The sequence below is a fragment of the Hirundo rustica genome, chromosome 3 (assembly GCF_015227805.2).
Source record: "Hirundo rustica isolate bHirRus1 chromosome 3, bHirRus1.pri.v3, whole genome shotgun sequence".
NCBI lineage: Eukaryota > Metazoa > Chordata > Aves > Passeriformes > Hirundinidae > Hirundo > Hirundo rustica.
Genome location: NC_053452.1, coordinates 89,921,009 through 89,935,664, shown reverse-complemented (window position 1 = coordinate 89,935,664; position 14,656 = coordinate 89,921,009). Strand labels below are relative to the sequence as shown.

At 37.4% G+C, this 14,656-nt stretch overlaps 1 protein-coding gene across 1 annotated transcript in view; it reads right to left on the bottom strand.

Moving 5' to 3' along the window:
• EYS (eyes shut homolog) overlaps positions 1-14,656 on the bottom strand; it is a 718,062-nt gene that overhangs the window by 53,748 nt on the left and 649,658 nt on the right.

Sequence of the window (14,656 nt, the reverse complement as noted above, 5' to 3'; positions counted from 1 at the left end):
ATCTGTAGTTTGACTGTCCGGAGCTTTAGCTCTAATATAAACCCAAGAGAATTAAATAAGACTCGGGGTATTTCCCAAATACCTTTTTACAGCCTTCAGACCAGCACATCATCAGTTACACGATGCGACTGAATTGGTGGGTCATGTTTGAAGAACACTGGTTTTCAGGAATCACCTCACAAATAGAGGTACATAAAATCTAGAATTAAATCTTATCTCAGCCCAACAGCAGTGTTTCATCATTGGAGATGTATCTAATTACACGGCAAGCATGGAGTGTGTGATGCTGAAATCCAGAGAAAGAAAAAAAAAAAATTTGTACCCTAGACCTTTGTGTTTCTTAGAAAAAGACTAGTAAAAATTGGCCTCTATTGGGCGCTGGAACCTGTGCTGAGTGTACTATAAAGACTTCCCATAAAAAAAAAAAAAAAGGGCATTTTTCATTAGACCCAAAAAACCCCATCTCTTAAAACTTCTAGGTGTCAATCCTGTCTGTCTCTCTTATCTCTTTGATATTCACTTTCTTCCCCATGTATTTCAGATATTTTCTTCTGCTGTTGGGAATAAAAGAGGGAAAGAAGCCTCAACAATATTTTCTTTTCATCCTTTCTCTGGAGTACCACCAGCTCTCAGGAGCAAGAAATCCTGCATCATAGGATTTTTTTTTATACTTTAACTGTGGTGTAGGAGGTTAAGGAAAACTTCATAGATTCCATTTGTCCATGGCTCTAACAAATTTTTTACAATTAGTTCAATCTAAGCTCTCTCTTTAAATGACATTAAAGGCTGGTCACAAAAAGTGAAAACAAAAAACAGCTAGAAAAGTGTGTATGAAGGACCAAACCTTGACCACTCTGTTACAGTTTCCTCCTACTAAAATTAAGGGTAATGTATAGGATAGTGTGCAAAGCTTTTACAAATAGTAATTGCTTAAGCTTGCACAACTAACTGAACGTGAAAAGGACAAAAGAAGTACTGAGCAGTAGAACTACTGAAAATATTGTCTGAAGTGAAAAGTTAGCAGTCACTGTGTGCTTTCAATTTTGTTACAATATGCTCTTTATCAATAGCTTGAGTTGTACTGTCTTGTAGGGCTGACCTTTTACTTTGATTTCTGCCTCAGCTCTGAATTTCACACATTCCTCGATGATGGTTATGACTTATGAAGGATATAAAATGCCCTAAAAACCATAAAATCAAATAGTATAAAACTGAGTGTTGGCATTTTTCAAATGTGCAAGAACTGTAGCTGTTACAGTTGTCCCATTGCTGAGAATTAGCACAGTTGGTGACACACCCAGAGAATCTGATCCAAAGTGCAACAGAAGAAGCCTGATTTGCAGCTGATCTTTATAAATGGTACAAAAAGGCCATTTATGTATAATTTTCTCAAATAGACCTATCTTTAAGTGCTATGAGATTAGTCTCTCTCTAGCTTGTACTCAAGAGGTCAGATGGGTCAGGTCATCTGCAGCAAAAGCTAAATCATAACCTTGAAAAAGTAAAATACAGGAGAATGTACAATAGAGGGAAACAGTTGCATCATGACATCATTAGCAGTACTGTTAATTTGCTTTCAGATTCCCTCAGAGAAACAACTCAGTTTCTCTTGATATCGTGATGCTGACCCATTTCTTTACATTTATGTAGGTGAATAAGAGGAAATTATTCTGTCAGTCTGGCTCTGTTGGCTATCAAACCTTGTAAATTTGGGGGAATGAAAATAAGCAGTTCTTTTAAATAAGAAAACTTGAACTTATAAAATGATTAACTGAAATAACATAAATTAAGATTAGAAAAGCATATGTAACAATCTGCATTTAATCGTAGAGGATTTTAGAGTAGTTTTGTCAATAAAGCAGACAAAAGATTTCATGTTATTTTCTGGATATAGAGTGTCTATAACTAAGATTTAGCAAGGGAGTGCCTGTGACAATATTAACTTTTGAAGGTAAATTAATTTCTTTACAACTTCTGAACGCTTTTTAGTTTCCAATGTGCATCAGCATGATGTCTGTCCATGTAAAATGAAAGCACTGGAGCAATTGCTAGTAACAATCTGATATTACACTGTCTCATTCTAATGTCTGAATGTTTTACAGATACTGCTCTTCTCTGTTGGGTGCAGTGAGTGGTGCTTCAACCTCTAATACATGATGTACTACTCTGACAAAAACACTTCTGATTCGGTAGCGAGGATGGTGATTTGAAAAGTGCATCCATATTTTTGCCATAAAGTTTTGATGTGTCTGTGCCTACATAGCAGAATGAAGAGATCATGGAAGTGGACTCAGACATATTTGACTTTATTCTAATTAGCACTGCTACCACTACCACCTTCATTGAATACATGATGGGAAGTTTCACTCTGACTGCTAATTCTTCAAGGACAGTAGTGCTTTTTACAGTTTACTAGCATGTATTTATATTATTACTCATTCTATCTTCATGAAAACTACCTTAGTTGTGCCTTTTCTGGAACCATTATCTCTTTATTTTTCTTTATAGGGATGTCCACCACGTATCCATAGAAACAAGCACAGAATGAACTGTGATGCCTTGTGGTCATGCTTGTTTTGAAGTTACCACATAAAGGAAGTAAGAATGCCTTTAGAAAAGAAAAGAGAAAAGAAAAGAAAAGAAAAGAAAAGAAAAGAAAAGAAAAGAAAAGAAAAGAAAAGAAAAGAAAAGAAAAGAAAAGAAAAGAAAAGAAAAGAAAAGAAAAGAAGACAGAGCTCTAATGCAGCAAGAGGAAAGAGTACATTTTAACCCTTCCTGCTTACTTCCTTTAGTCAATTTTTAACAAATAATTAATGAAGGAATTTCTTCCTTCTGTTCCTTCCTATTCATTGATATCAATGCTCCTATAAGTGAAATGCACATTAGAGTTAGGGCAACTAACACCTCAGTTAGGCTGTGAAAGAAACAATCTGCTTGTGGTTGAAGAATGATTTAGTAATTAGAGTAGGTGCTTGGAGTTTTCCCAGCTTTGAATTCACTTGACCAAATTATGACAGTACTACTGAAAACAGGTGATCTTGAAAATCACAGCTTTTCACACACTGTAACACAAATAGGCATAATTAAATTCAGAAATTTAATTTAAATTCTCACTTGAAAGTATGTGAACTGGAATTCCATTCTCCACATTGGGACTGCTTTGCTTTAATATTAGAGATTTATTGTCAATAAGTAACCCTGGAGTACCAACTAAACAGTTCTCCCAATTTCTGCTATATGCCTCTTCAAAGGTAGGGGCAGATTATACCAGTGATTCTGGTTATATTTTTTTCCTGGTTCAGGACAATAGACTCTTTCATGCTTCTAGTTCCATGCTTCCACTTCAACATTCTCAATTTTTAGAGAGAATGTGAAAAATACCCCCAGAAGTTTTCCAAGACACTTGGGTACTAAAACAGGGCCTGCAGTCCAAAAGTTAATTCATACCTGTACCACAAATTTCCCTAGAATCCTGAGACCTTGATAGAATTTCAGGTTATGTAACATTTTTATTTTACGAGTGTAAATTTTAAAAATGCAAGTGTCATCGGGCTATCCAAGTGAATTACACAACTCAAGAATTAAAATATTTTCTTTGCTAATGGATTCCATTTTCTGATGTGCAGAGGCTTTCTCCAGCCTTTTTAAGACATTCAGAGCTGGAAGGTAGTTCCCTGGAGTCAAGGTCCTACCATATTTGAATTACTTTCACATCAAAGAATGTTTCTCTTGAAACCCCCACCTGTAACTGAGTTCCCAACATAACAGTGTTTAACCTGTGGAAGGGTCAGACCACAGTGTGAATGTTCAGCTTGTCTCGACCAGATGACTGGTTTCATGAGGATCATAATCTTTAGCACAATGGCAGATGCTTTAATGAAGACAATGATCTCTATAAAACCACTTAGAAACTACAGAAGCTGGTAAAACAGCTGAATTTTTGGATGCACGTGCTTATTCTCTTTGGAAAAAAAAGTAATTTTTGCTTTACTCAAGGTCATGTAATTAAGAAAAAATAATATTAAAAAATATACTGTTGTGTGATAAATCAGGGTGTGATACCAATCAAATTACTCCAAAATCAAAATAAGAAATATTAGATATGTCTACAGAGTTGATAATTACTTTTTTTTTTGTGTATTGGATATTGAAGAAAAGGGTGCTATAAGGTGGGAAATCCTACTCATGCACAGCTACCATTGAACTGTATGCTCTGCCATATATAGCTTCTGTACTAAATTGATGGGCACTCAGTGATAGAAAAGCAGTAAAAGAAATCCTGTCATCAAAAACAAATATAGTTTTTAATTTGCTATATTTTAAAATGTTTTAAATTAAATGTGTAAAATCCTAATTTTATTAACATTCACTTAGAACATTTTATATGTGATCAATGTAGTAGTGAAATATCATAACCACTGATATAAATCAGTCAGATTGACATTATATTATCTGTGAGATAAGGTCTTTAAGAGACTTTTCACTAGAACGGATATAAACCACAGTTGATTATAAACACTTATTAGTTTTTATTATTTTCTGCTCAACATCTTTTCAAACATAAGATCAACACTGGAGTTAACTAGTATATTCTATTATATGATGAGCAAATTCCTTTAAAATATCAAATTCCTATTGTACCTACTCTACAAACTCTTTTTAAAGGTGTTAAAGGGATGAGTAACTGAACCATTTTAAAATATGTTAATATTCATAATATTTTCATTTGTCAAGCTGCAGTAAAAATTATCTCACAGTGATGTTTGTGGGATGGGGATCTCTGGCAGAGGTTTCTGCTAATGCAGCTGAATAGAGAATATTTCCATTGGGATTGAATCTACATGATGATTGTGAATAAAGCAGAGTAAGAACAGTTGGTGGCTTGAGTCCTTCAAGATTTTACAGTGCATGAAATAATTTCTGGCAGAAATGCCTGTAACTCATATGGCTATCCTTAGGTGTATTTTCTGTGTGTAATATAAGTCCGTGTCTTCTCATATTATCTAAAGCAGTGTTTGTGCCACGGTATCATTTATGCGCTTCCTGTGTTCCAGCACTTTCTGTTAGACTGGAAACTGTAGTACTGGAGGAATGGAGTGATTCATTACTCTTGTGTTTCTATGGCAAGATTTTCTGCTGCTGTAATTGTTCAGCTCCACAGGTGGTAGCTATGGCAGCATCACTTGTGCATAGAGAAAACCATGCAGCTTCAGAGATTTTAAGAAAGGTTAAGGTTTTTTGTTAAAAGCAGTACTATACAGCACACTACCTATATATGGCATTAATTACACACTGTTAAAGACTAGCTCATGCACAATGGAATTATCTGTAATAAATTCTAAAACCAGAAAAGAATAGATATGGAGTGATTTTAGTAAGCCAAGAATACTTGAAGCTGTATGAATAGAAGTTATAAGAGAAAGATATGTAAACAGTACTTGACATGGCATTAAAAATTATACAATATATGCAATAGCAAGAAAAATATTGGTATATTTGTCCACTTTATCTAAGGGTCACCTTTATCTCCAAAGCGGCACAGTTATGCCCCAAACAGGCAAGCTAATCTGTTTTACACAGGACTCCATATATCTCAAATTTTAGGGAAGACAAGGAAACCATATTTTATGAAGCTTCTTTAGCACTCCATTTGTTATTTATCAAATATCTTTTTGTGTACATAGCTAAGCCAGTGTGATGCAGTAAGATGCAAAGAGCACTAAAACCATGAGTTCATCTATGAATCACGAGCATAAATCACACAGGATCACAAAAAGTACATTAATCACTGCTCCTCCCTACGTCATCTCCTGCCAAGGGACAGCCACTAATGTGCACTCTCTTATCCTTAAACAGTTGCAGGCAGTGCCTGAAATAGTATTATGTCCTGTTTTATGAAGGTTAAGTATCCTGGAGAAAAGGCATCATCCTCTTACTACCCAAGCTATTAAAAAGCTTCATCCTTCATTCATCATAATTTCAACGAACACTTTGCTCCGTAGTCACCGTGCACTCCTGCCTGCCAGGAAATGCAGCCCTCTGAAGACAAGAGTGTAACCTCAGCACATTCCTACCACCTGTCATAGTGCAACAGCAGAGCTTTGTGAATGCACGCCAGAGACCCTGTGAGAAAGCCCCCAAACACAATTTATTGCAGCCAATCTGATGAAAAGAAAAAACAAATCCCTGTCCACTGTCCCAGAAAAAAACTAACTCAATGTTCACAGAGGCTTGCAGGATGTGCAGCTGTGCTCTGGCCTATCAATGAAAACCAGCAATCTCCCAGCAAGAGTTGTGGCTGATGAGGCAGTGTGACACATGCTTTGCTTTATGAGATATGAAAAAGAACTGGTGATCTGAGTAGTTTTTGACATGTCTTATCAACTCACTGGAGAAACTCAGAACCCTTCCTTCGGGCAGGCAGAGCTATACTCCCTTTTAGCTAACATGACACGCATTTTTGAAATGGAATATTTTTGCTTCAAAGAACTGACCTGTGGCCAAGCACAGTGACACCAGGCTATACCTTCTTCCCTGAAACAGTGCAAGGTAGCAGAAGCACATACCATTTTCTTCTTTTACTACACGTTTCCAATTTTTCACTATTATGAGCAGCAAAGATAAAAGAGGTGAAAAGAGGTGTAACATATCTGAGTATCAGGCTCTCAATGTTTATTCCAGCTAGCTGTATTGGAAAGAGTTAATTTTCTGCAAAGCAGAAGGTGTGGTGCTGTATCGTGGATTTGAGACTGAAATAATGTTAAGGTGTCAATGTTTATCTACTGCAAGCAGTGATTGCACGGCATAAGGTTTTATATTTTCTCACTCTGAGCAGGCTGGGAGTGGGCAAGAAGTTGGGAAGGGACTCAGTCAGGACAGCTGTCCTGAACTGGCCAAAGGGATATCCCATAACCTAAGGGACTGTGCTCAGCAGTGAACCTGGGAGCTCATCTTTCCAAAGCAGCTGTTGTTTGGAAACTGGCTGGGCATTGGTCTGCCAGGTGTAAATGATTGCTTTTGCATCATTTGGTTTTTCCCTTTGATTCTCTTCATTTATTAAACTGTCTTTATTTCAACACACCAGTTTTCTTGGTTTTGTCTTTCCATTTACCATTATCCTTCTGGAGGTGAGTAAGTGAGTAACTGGGCTGGGTGTTCTGTGCTGGCCAGGGTGAAGCCACTCCACTGAGTAAGTGACAAATTCCAAATGTGTCTAGGAGCTGCCATGTTAGGAACGGCAATATAGGCACTCTGCAGAAGTTTGCATTTACCTAGCTACTCAAGGACAAATGATCTGGCTCAAAGACTGGAAAATCTGGACTTTGCAAGGGACATTAACTTCCGGCAATTCTGCGTTTTGATAACAACAGACATTTGTCAGAGTGAGTTCACTAGGAGGTCAAGATTTGTGTGACAAGCAGGCTGCAACACATTTAATCAAGGAATACAGAGTAGAAATACTGCATATCCCTAAAGGCTTTCATACTCAGCTTTGAATCTGTTCCTGCTGGTCCACAGCAGACTCCTTGCCCAGGTTCTGTGATGGCAAATGCAGAAAACCCACTCCCCTGGAATCTGTACAAATCCCAGGAGCTGTGAATACATCCTTGGAAATGACACTGAAGGGGTCTGAGCAGCCTTCCTGGGCTGGAAATATGTTGGGACTTTTTTGTTTCTCCTGGTGTAGTCCTTGAAATCCAGGAACAAAAAGGACCACAAGGCAGGCAGGCTGCATGCTGGAGAGGGTTAGCATTGTCCTGTCACTGACAGTGGACATCTCACAAGAAAGGGTAGTTTAAATGCAACATTAAGTGACATTCACCATCTGTAGTAAAGGACATCTTGAAGCAAATGTGTTTTGCGGTCCTTAACAGATTTTTTTCCCCTATGTGAACGTCTGATCACTTTATAAACCTATGTCAACTTTGAACACCAGCTTTGTTGTGTTATTCCACTGCTTATGTATAAAATATTTCTTATCATCTACCTCTTCTCTCTTTGAATTTTTATCTCCTTTTTTTCTTGCATGATGTACCCAAGTTTTTCCATTACAACACAAATAATTAACTTCTGTTTGTTTTCTTATGTCTCTCCTGATGTCATAGATATGTCACTCCTCAAACATCCCCTTTCCACACCAGAAAACTTCAAAGTAATCTGGAAAAATTCCATTTCATCCATCATCCTTCTCTCTTATTTTCCTTTAACATTATCACTAGTCTTTTTGAGAATACAATGACAGAATTAATGAGAAGTAATGCAGCCTTATCAATTAATATTTATGCACCATGACTTTATCCCCCCTCATCACTTTACACTTTCATAATTGTTTACAGAGCTGGTGGTTCATTGACTATTCAGAAATTGTTTCAGAGAATATTAGAACCTATAATGTTTCAGAACCTTTCCTGAAGGGTAGCTGCTGGTTGAGAGCCCACCCTTCCATTTAGACTGTTAAGATCTTCCACTCTTTTAATGTGTTTTACTCCTCAATATTATTTAATTTATAATCATTTCCCATACATATTTATTTATCATATTTTTTATCCCCAACATGGAATCTAGATGAGATTGGCCTCTTGGTGCTGCAGAATCCTGCAGGGGTCTTTAAACTGGTGAAACTTGTTGGCAATAGTACCTGCGGGCAGCAGTTTTTCTTCCAGTCACGGAAGAGGAGGGAATGAGGATATGTGAGGGAGGACAACATAGTGACACCAAAGTCAGTGGGAAAAGAAGGGGAGGAAGTGCTCCAAGCATCAGAGCTGAGATTCCTCTGCAGGCCATGGTGAGGACCATGGTGAAACAGTCATCCTGTAATCCATGAAGTCCATGGGAGATACAGAGATCCACTCACAGCCCATGGGAAAAGTGCTCATGCCAGAGTGGGCGGATGCCAAGGAAAGCTGTGATCCAGCAGGAAACCTGAATATACAGAGAGGGTCGCTGCTTCCAGAGATAGAGAAAAAGACCCCTTACTTCCAAACTAGAGCAGCCTATCTGTAAAAGGCTGTACCCTGTGGAAAAGTGACCCACACCACAGCAGTTTTGAGAAGACTGCTCTCCCATGGGAGGGGCCCCATGGCATAGCAGAGAAAAACTTCTCTCCCTGATGGAAGAGATCTCAACTGGCAAACTGACCAAAAACTCCATGCCCTGTCTCGCTGTGCTGTCAGTAAGAGGGAGGAAGGGGCTGGGGAGAAATAAGGTGTTTTACAGGCTTATATTACTCCTCATTATTCTCCTTGGAGTCTGCTAATAATAAATTTACTTTTATATCTTTAAATTTGAACCTATTTTGCCCTTACAGTGTTCTTCTCCCAATCTTTATCGCAATTCATGAGCCCTTCATTAAATTTTTCCCCTCTCCTCTGCCCAACAATAGCAGAAGAGGGTGAGCAAACAGCTTTCATGAGTGACTGGCGTTTGGCCAGTGTCAAACTCCCACAGCCATGGGACATCCTTTAGAGGTAAAGGATTGGATAATATCAGCAAAACGTTGTCGTGGACCTTGATCAGAGCCAAGAACCAAAGTGCAGCAGAAAATATTGTAAGGATGGCCTACTTCCATGAACTTAAGGAAAGATAGTAAACCTCTATATCTAGTGAACCACATCCTAATTCTTTGGCACAAATGGACTAAGGGGTTTTTTTTTTTTTTTTCTTAATACTTCAAGTTCTCAAATATGAAGGAGAATAAGTGAGCAATATTAATGCCCAGACAAATGCTTGTGCTGGGTTAAATGATGTCTCTGTTATAGTGTAGTTGCAATTTTGTAAGTACCTAAGGAGTACAGTTGCCTGTCTCAAATACAGTAAAGACCCCAGAAGGACTTTGCCATGAGATAAGCACAGAATGGAACAACAGGACAGTGCTAACTTCAGGATTGGCAGAAGCAAGGTCTGGTTAGCACATCCTGGGTAACGCATCCCGATAAAAATTCCCACTGTGGCAAACTGTGCAACTTCTTGTAGGCCTATCACCAGTCAAAGAAAGATGACCCCAAGTTATGGGGCAGATGGCACCTGTGACCACCAGTGACCACCAAAGCCCCCTTGAATATGCGTCACTGCATACCTGGAACTTGGACTGTAAGTTAAGACACCACAACGGGAACTTGAGATAAGATAAAGTACTATCTCAGACCTAGGGAGAAGTGAACAAGGCTGGAGGAGAAGAATTTATCACTGATAATGGACACAAAGAATGCAGAATTTAGAGGGCACAAGGAAAGTCAACTCAGGAACAGTGCTGAATAATTTCTGATTGGTTACAAGGTAAGTCCAGTGAGGGGAGATCATGACCATCAACTCATGGCCCAGTGAATAGTAATAAATTAAATCAAGTTAAGAAAAGGCCACTTTCTGTATAGTAAAAGCAGTGAAAAAATAAGTCTTGCTTATTATGTCATACCCTGCCTGTTTTACAAAGTTGCTAAGTATAATCTAAGAAGCTTTGAAGTAAACAGTGAATAAAATAATATTGTCTGTTTCTGATTGTGTTTCCATTCAAGGCAGATTAAAGCAATTTATCTCAAAGAGCTGTTGTGCAGAGATGATGAGGTTAAAAACATACCCTAATTGTAAAGAGCCACTGCCCATTTCTGGAATATTAAGGAAGTCATTATTATTAGTTAAGCTTGAAAATGATGATAAGAAAACATGACATTCACCTGGAACTTTTTGTATGTACATTTCCATCTATCATGTCATCTTTTTCTAGAAATCAGCTAATAGAGCTGCCAAGGCAGACAAAATTGATAATATCTAACACAGAATTTTTGCTGTCTAGTCTCAAAATGTCAGTAGCAATACATTAATTGTTAAAAATTTTCTATAGGCAGAAGAGTCTCTTGTTCTGATGGCTGTGATATGTATCATCTCTTATGGTGGGCAGTTGTCAATGAAAATTACTTTTTAAAACCTCTAAGAAAGCAAAGAATGAAAACTACCATAAATTGGATAACTGCTGGTCATCTGCCTTTGAATAAATGCTTCTGAGGCTCATTAATATTCACTTTCTGGTAAGTCTTGCTGTATTGCTGTAGATGATAAAGAAGAATTAGAATGTGCTACAAGATGTATGGGAAGAAATACTTGCTCTTGCCCAGATTTTCAGACCTTGGGCAAATCTCTTAGATGTTTTCACAAAAGAGAATACTTAAGACAGCAATAGCTTCACTACAACATGCCACCTGCAGAGCAACCTGATGAGATCCCTCTGCTATCGCTGCCAACTTGAGTTGAGAAAATACCATATGAAAATTTTTGGAAGAAAAGCAATTCAAATTAGAGGCTAAACACAAATTTGAATCCGAATAATTTTTCACCTAAGGGAAGACAGGGCTTTTCTCAGTGCTATGGCTCTTCATCTGTGAAACTAGTATAATTTTGTTTTTCTGGGTGCATTAAGAAGGTCAGCATGAAGCACTGTGGAACTATGATCCAGATGAGTCTTTACTGCATATTCAAAAAAATTCAATTTTAACAACTTTTGTTGTTTGTTCAGAGACCATCCAACACGAGTGATTCAGTGGAACGAACAAATATTTCTTCTTCCATTTAGCAACATTTACTTCTTGGCCTTAGTTTCAGAATCTTAGTGTACTGGCTGGAGAGAAACACTATTTTATTGTCTTCCAGCAGGGAAAGATTTCTGTTTGGAATGAAAAGCTGAAAATAGCTGAATACAAAATTACCCTTTTTATTCTGAATTAAGAAAATTACTATGATTACTTTTATATTTGTGTTTGAAGCCAGGCTCATAAATGCAAGCTTTCAGAAGCAAAACCAGTAATATTGTAGCATTCCTGAAGTTTTGTAAGGGAAACTAATTAAAGGTATTTTCATGCAAATGGATATGTGACTTCCTTTCATTAGCCTGCTGAAAATGGCCTTAATGCCAGCCAAACTACCCAAACACTACTGGTGTGATAACGCCTTCAGAACATTCTCTACAAGCCTGCCTGGGTTCTAAGCATGTTCTCTCATTCACAGAAAACCTTCCTTAAAACTGTATTCCCTTCATTGAAGTTCACGCACAAGATTACTGGCTTTGATGTGTCTACTTGTTCGCCACAATAAACTCTTGTTTCAGAAGACACTTTTTTTCCCCCAAAAGAATAGGAAATGGAGTTATTATGAGCATTTTTTTAAAAATAATCTTATATAGAACAAGATAGTCCTGCTTACAAAAAAATCAAGCGAAACTCCCCAATAGTGTGGAACTTTTAACTTCAAGCCACTGCTAATATCTAGGTCAGATCAGAAAGCCAAAAAGGACAATAAGTAGTTGACAGGTATCAGTATTACAAGCAGACATGAAGCTTACCAAAAACCCAAGCAGATGAATATAAAGTTATACAAGATGACCTACTGGATGTAACATCTTAGGAAAAAATTCTCTTCCACTGCTTTTTGAATAGCTGTCAGTAATTAAAAAAAAAACCCAAAGGGTAGTTGTTTGAAAAATGCCATAAATTCTCAATGCAGATGGTATCAAAACCTCTATAAAAATAACTTGCAAATAAAGATTGACACCCAGCCAATGGAATAAAAATGGTCACCTCCTGAAAGGATACCAGAGTTCACCTTTCAAAATCTTAGTTGGGGAAATACAAAGTAAAAATACTGCTGGAAGAAATTTCTTTAACAAGTCTGTTTTCAGGTTCTCAAAACTGACATAAAATTAGATGTGAAAGACTGTAAAGTCAACTAAAATCATTGCAGTCTGTGTGGAAATATCAGACTTCTATCCACTTCACTCCAGTTTTTCCGTTGAGTCCATATGAAGACTATTGGTACCATGCCCATTTAATTCCTTCTGAGAAAACTGTGAGATGGTATGTGCCAAATCTGCCTTGTAACAGCCTCTTAAAATTGTTAAATACTATCTTTATGCCTTCATTTTCTTTCTTCTTTTCCAGATTAAAAAAACCCCACAGCTCTTGCCCACTGAATCTGAAGTGATGTGTCCACTAAAGTGTGTTAACATTACAGGTTCCGACAGTGCCTTGTGAAACCACTGAGGATTGGGTCCTCTTATAACAGGAATTTAACAGAAAAGATTCAGATCGGGCAATATAATGTCTGAACACCATGGTAATGGATCTGTTTGAGCAGTTGCTCAGTTATGAGGATTTCAGTGACATAAACAGGAAGCATGAATATGTCATAGCTTGGTAGCTTTTACAGTTCACATACTTCTTTCTCTGTAGGCTGGAAAGATGCAGGGATTCATATCTCACTGCTGGCCCACTCCTTAAACCTGTGTGTAAGCAGTGGTGACATACCTCACCCACACATTCCTTAAAAAAGTTCATACTGCTGAGCATTTTTTGCATCTCTTCAACATCCCAAAAGCATTTGTACCTGTAGACCGTGACCTGCAACATTAATTCCTGATGCCTAAATGCTTGAAAAGTTAAACAAGTCTGGTAATTTCACTGTAGATGCAAATGCGGAATGAACGAATTTAGGAACTGAAAGTCTGCCCAGCATGTTACAAATGCTTTGTGCTTTTGCAATTTGTTATTAGAGTGTAACTGACTGCTTCCGACTTTGATATCCACAGCAGTAGGCCAAAGTACAAGGCAGCACAACCGAGAGCCTTCATCAGTCAGGTTTCAGGATCGTGTTATGACAATTTACAATGTTTATGATTCTGGCAACTGTCTGTGATGCAAACTCTGTGGTCATCTAAATAAAATAATGCTCTAATGTTAATATGATAAGGCAAAACTACCGCACAGAATTTATTACATATATTACGTTGCCCTTGGTTTGGCATTATCTTAATGTACTTCACTGCAATAAGGCTCTGTACATTTGCAGTAATATACTGCAATTTTATACAGTTACATAAAAACTTTATTGAAATAACACTGCACAGCTTTTTATGTAATTCCTAAAATAGCAGAGGCATAATGTAACACCAAAATCATTGGCTATTTAATAATGCATGAGATGTTAAAATTATGCCACTTTTGTATTTTAAATTGTCCTTTTTTTCTTCATCTTAGTGTCTCAGATGTTCTCTTCTACACTGTGCTACTTCACCCTTCTTCTCTGATCTTAATGCAAAGAAGTATCATTTTGCACTAGACTAGTGTTATGTTTTTCCTACCAATCTATAATGCATTATAAGAAGCTGTTAAAGAATAAAGGACTTCCTGTTGCCCCACTTCTCAAATTTCTTTGCTTCGTTTGCAAACATCCAGAAAAAGCAGAAGTAACCACCATATTTATCTTACTGAATGTGATTTCAGACCTTATAAAATCAAGGGAAAAATTTAGGGCTGGTGCTAATCTCATACATAGTTTTATTCTCCTTTGGACACCTTTAGATGTCAAAAGCTGTATTTGTAGAAATTAGAGACTATCTGCAAGTCTAGGAATCTGTTTTTCAGTCAGCATAAAGGTATTGCTGGCATCAGTGTTCACACAGTTTACCAGGAAGGAATACCCTTCCTCTCAACTCCTGGAGTAGTCAGGCATCGTCTTAATAGTAAAACACATTTCTGTCAAAAGGGGACCCTAAAGCAGTGCAATCCTTTTGCTTAGCAATATCAAGCAAAGAAGATTAAAATCAATTCTCCTCATCCTATTTTCCTTTGCCCCATACTTGTTACTTTTCTGAAATAACCACATGCATTTGTGA